Source organism: Arachis hypogaea, chromosome 3 (genome assembly GCF_003086295.3).
Source record: "Arachis hypogaea cultivar Tifrunner chromosome 3, arahy.Tifrunner.gnm2.J5K5, whole genome shotgun sequence".
Lineage (NCBI taxonomy): Eukaryota > Viridiplantae > Streptophyta > Magnoliopsida > Fabales > Fabaceae > Arachis > Arachis hypogaea.
The window spans coordinates 53119890-53125340 of NC_092038.1; the positions used below are offsets into that span (position 1 = coordinate 53119890).

Here is a 5451-nt window from a genome sequence, read left to right on the forward strand (position 1 = left end):
ATTCCAGACAGACTTTGAGAAATCATATTGACGTGTTGAGTCAATATTTTGTTCTGAGCCAATATGGCATTCAGAGTATCAATCTCAAGAACTCCTTTCTTCTTATTTGTCCCATTGTTCACAGGATTCCTTTCAGAAGTGTACATGAGTTGGTTATTTGAAACCATTTTAATGAGTTCTTGAGCTTCTGCAGGCGTCTTCTTTAGATGAAGAGATCCTCCAGCAAAGCTATCCAAAGACATCTTGGACAGTTCAGACAGACCATCATAGAAGATACCTATGATGCTCCATTCAGAAAGCATGTCAGAAGGGCACTTTCTGATCAATTGTTTGTATCTTTCCCAAGCTTCATAGAGGGATTCACCTTCCTTCTGTCTGAAGGTTTGGACTTCCACTCTAAGCTTACTCAATTTTTGAGGTGGAAAGAACTTTGCCAAGAAGGCATTGACTAGCTTTTCCCAAGAGTTCAGGCTTTCTTTTGGTTGTGAGTCCAACCATATCCTAGCTCTGTCTCTTATAGCAAAAGGGAATAGCATAAGTCTGTAGACCTCAGGGTCAACCCCATTAGTCTTGACAGTGTCACAGATTTGCAAGAACTCAGCTAAAAACTGATGAGGATCTTCCAATGGAAGTCCATGGAACTTGCAATTCTGTTACATCAGAGAAACTAATTGAGGCTTAAGCTCGAAGTTGTTTGCTCCAATGGCAGGGATAGAGATGCTTCTCCCATAGAAGTCAGGAGTAGGTGCAGTAAAGTCACCCAGCACTTTCCTTGCATTGTTGGCATTGTTGTTGTTTTCGGCTGCCATGTTTTCTTCTTGTTTGAAGATTTCTGTTAGGTCCTCTACAGAGAGTTGTGCCTTAGCTTCTCTTAGCTTTCACTTCAAGGTCCTTTCAGGTTCAGGGTCAGCCTCAACAAGAATGATTTGTCTTTGCTCCTGCTCATATGAAAGAGAAGAGAACAAGAAAGTATGGAATCCTCTATGTCACAGTATAGAGATTCCTTGAAGTGTCAGAGGAAAAGAAAAATGGAAGGAAGAGGTAGAAAATTTGAACTTATCAAGGAAAGATGGAGTTCGAATTGTGCATTGAGGAGTAGTGTTAGTCCATAAATAGAAGGATGTGAGAAGAGGGGAAGAAATAAAAATAAAAAGATTTTAAAAACATTTTGAAAAACACTAATTGATTTTCGAAAACATTAAGAGTGGAAAAAGAAATCAAGTGATTTTTGAAAAAGATTTTGAAATTAGAAAGTAAAAAGATATGATTGAAAACTATTTTGAAAAAGATGTGATTAAAAAATGATTTAAAAGTTATGGTTTTTTTTTAAAAAGATGTGATTGAGAAGATATGATTTGAAAAACAATTTAAAAAGATTTGATTTTGAAAATTAATGACTTGGCTAACAAGAAAAGATATGATTCAAACATTAAACCTTTCTCAACAGAAAAGGCAACATACTTGAATTGTTGAATCAAATCATTAATTGATAGCAAGTATTTTTGAAAATGGAAAGAAATTGATTTTGAAAACATATGATTGAAAAGATATGATTTGAAAAGATTTGATTTTGAAAAATTTTGAAAACTTGAAAAAAATCTGCATTAAAACAAAATCTTCCCTCTTGTGCCATCCTAGCGTTAAATGCATAGAATGGTATCCATTCTGGCGTTTAACACCCAAAGCTCTACCCTTTTGGGCGTTAAATGCCCAGCCAGGCACCCTGGCTGGCGTTTAAACGCTAGTTTTCCTTCCTCACTGGGCGTTTTGAACGCCCAGCTTTTTCTATGTAATTCCTCTGCTGAATGTTCTGAATCTTCAATTCTCTATATTATTGACTTGAAAAGACACAAATTAAAAATTTTTTGGATTTTTAATAATGAGGAATAATCAAAATGCAACTAAGATCAAATAAACAATGCATGCAAGACACCAAACTTAGAAGTTTGTATAATACTGACACTAGCAAGTTGAGAATGCATATGAAAACAACAAAACACTCAAGACAAGAGAATTTAAAGATCAGAACAAGGAAATCATCAAGAACAACTTGAAGATTAATGAAGACACATGCATGAATGCAAGAAGATTAGAAACATGCAATTGACACCAAACTTAAAATGAGACACTAGACTCAACAAGAAACATAAAATATTTTTTTTATTTTTATGATTTTGTAATTTTTTTGGATTTTTCGAAAATTAAGTGGAAAAGAAAATAAAGATATCAAAATTCTTAATGAGAATTCCAGGAATCATGCAATGTTAGTCTAAAGCTTCAGTCTAAAGGAATTAGACATGGCTAGCCAAGCTTTAGCAGGACATTGCATTCAAGAGCTAAATTGATGAGAATCAATCAGCTTTGGTGATGATAAGAACATCACCTTGAAACACTAGAATTCATTCTTAAAAATTCTGAAAAATACCTAATCTAAGCAACAAGATGAACCGTCAGTTGTCCAAACTCAAACAATCCCCAGCAACGGCGCCAAAAACTTGGTGTTGTTGCCGAATCAAAACTTGGCACTGTTATTGCAGGGAACAAATACGAAAATGTAGTTAGGACATTTAATTCCCCGGCAACGGCGCCAAAAACTTGGTGCACGAAATTGTGATCATCAATGGCGCCATCAACATGGTACGCTCAATTGCAATCTCAACTCTTTATCACAACTTCGCACAACTAACCAGCAAGTGCACTGGGTCGTCCAAGTAATAAACCTTACGCGAGTAAGGGTCGATCCCACGGAGATTGTTGGTATGAAGCAAACTATGGTCACCTTGTAAATCTTAGTCAGGCAGATTCAAATGGTTATGGATGATATACGAATAAGGCATAAAGTAAGATAGAGATACTTATGTAATTCATTGGTGAGAACTTCAGATAAGCGAATGGAGATGCTTTGTCCCTTCCGTCTCTCTGCTTTTCTACTGTCTTCATCCAATCCTTATTACTCCTTTCCATGGCAAGCTGTATGTTGGGCATCACCGTTGTCAGTGGCTACAATCCCGTCCTCTCAGTGAAAATGTTCAACGCACCCTGTCACGGCACGGCTAATCATCTGTCGGTTCTCAATCAGGTTGGAATAGAATCCATTGATTCTTTTGCGTCTGTCACTAAGCCCAGCCTTCAGGAGTTTGAAGCTCGTCACAGTCATTCAATCATTGAATCCTACTCAGAATACCACAGACAAGGTTTAGACCTTCCGGATTCTCTTGAATGCCGCCATCAATTCTAGCTTATACCACGAAGATTCCGATCAAGGGTTCCAAGAGATAAACATTCAAGCCTTGTTTGCTTGTAGAACAGAAGTGGTTGTCAGGCACTCGTTCATAAGTGAAAATGATGATGAGTGTCACATAATCATCACATTCATCATGTTCTTGGGTGCAAATGAATATCTTAGAACAAGAATAAGCTGAATTGAATAGAAGAACAATAGTAATTGCATTAATACTCGAGGTACAACAGAGCTCCACACCTTAATCTATGGTGTATAGAAACTCCACCGTTGAAAATACATAAGTGATAATAGTGATCATTGGCTTCGGCCCCAGAGAGGGAACCAGAAGAACCAAGATGAAAATACAATAGTAAAAGGTCCTATTTGTAGAGAACTAGTAGCCTAGGGTTTACAAAGATGAGTAAATGACATAAAAATCCACTTCCGGGCCCACTTGGTGTGTGCTTGGGCTGAGCATTGAAGCTTTCATGTGTAGAGACTTTTCTTGGAGTTAAACACCAGCTTTTGTGCCAGTTTGGGCATTTAACTCCCATTCTTGTGCCAGTTCCGGCGTTTAACGCCGGGCAGTTTTGAGCTGATTTGGAACGCCAGTTTGGGCCATCAAATCTCGAGCAAAGTATGGACTATTATACATTTCTGGAAAGCCCAGGATGTCTACTTTTCAACGTCGTTGAGAGCGCGCCAATTGGGCTTCTGTAGCTCCAGAAAATCCACTTCGAGTGCAGGGAGGTCAGAATCCAACAGCATCTACAGTCCTTTTCAGCCTCTGAATAAGATTTTTGCTCAGGTCCCTCAATTTCAGCCAGAAAATACCTGAAATCATAGAAAAACACATAAAATCATAGTAAAATCCAGAAAAGTGAATTTTAAGTAAAAACTAATGAAAATATAATAAAAACTAACTAAAACATACTAAAAACATACTAAAAACAATGCTAAAAAGCGTATAAATTATCCGCTCATCAAAGGTGATGAATGTCACGGATCATCACCTCCTTCATAGTAAAGCGCGAATGAACATCTTAGATAGGAACAAGCATATTTGAATTAGAAACAGAAATAATTGCATTAATTCATCGAGACGCTGCAAAGCTCCTCACCCCCAACAATGGGGTTTAGAGGCTCATGCTGTCAAAAGGTACAAATTTCAGATCTAAAAATGTCATGAAGTACAGAATAAGTCTCTAAAAGTTGTTTAAATACTAAACTAGTAACCTAGGTTTATAGAATATGAGTAAACTAAGATAATTGGTGCAGAAATCCACTTCTGGGGCCCACTTGGTGTGTGCTGGGGCTGAGACTTAAGCTTCTCACGTGATTGGGCTGTTTCTGGAGTTGAACGCCATGTTGTAACGTGTTTTTGGCGTTGAACTCCAACTTGTAACCTGTTTCTGGCGCTGGACGCCAGACTACAGCATAGAACTGGCGTTGAGTGCCAGTTTACGTCGTCTATCTTCGCGCAAAGTATGGACTATTATATATTGCTGGAAAGCCCTGGATATCTACTTTCCAACCCAATTGAGAGCGCGCCAATTGGACTCCTGTAGCTCCAAAAAATCCATTCCAAGTGCAGGGAGGTCAGAATCCAACAGCATCAACAGTCCTTTTTCAGCCTAAATCAGATTTTTGCTCAGCTCCCTCAATTTCAGCCAAAAAATACCTGAAATCATAGAAAAACACACAAACTCATAGTAAAGCCCAGAAATGTGATTTTTGTTTAAAAACTAATAAAATTCTATTAAAAACTAATTAAAACATGCTAAAATCTATATGAAATTACCCCCAAAAAGCGTATAAAATATCAGCTCATCAGTCGTCATCACAAAAGATAGCAAAAAGGGGAATTAACATGAAAACTAAGAGGAATCAAGAATAGAAACATGAAATTGTAGAGAAAACAAGATGAGGACATGAAATTGGAACTAGATTTAAGATGAAATTAACCTAACCTAACCTAACCTAATTCTAGAGAGAAGATGGAGCTTCTCTCTCTAAAAACTAAACTACATGATGCTAATGCTACAACCAATTGCTCCCCTCTTTGCCCAAGCTTGAATTCTGCATGAAATACACTCAGAAACAGGTTGGAATTGGGCATGGGCTGCTCAGAAATCGCCCCAACGTTTTGCCTTTAAGTGAGTCACGTGCGAGTATCGGCGCGTACGCGCCATGTGTGCGTGCACGTCGATTGACTAATTCTTCATCCG

At 37.9% G+C, this 5451-nt stretch overlaps 1 non-coding gene across 1 annotated transcript; it reads left to right on the top strand.

Annotated features, from left to right (window-relative positions):
• The first annotated feature begins 296 nt into the window (after window positions 1–296).
• On the top strand, window positions 297–404 carry LOC112793952 (small nucleolar RNA R71). The gene has a single exon (XR_003198637.1). It is a non-coding gene; the product is annotated as a small nucleolar RNA R71 (small nucleolar RNA).
• Window positions 405–5451: the final 5047 nt, after the last annotated feature.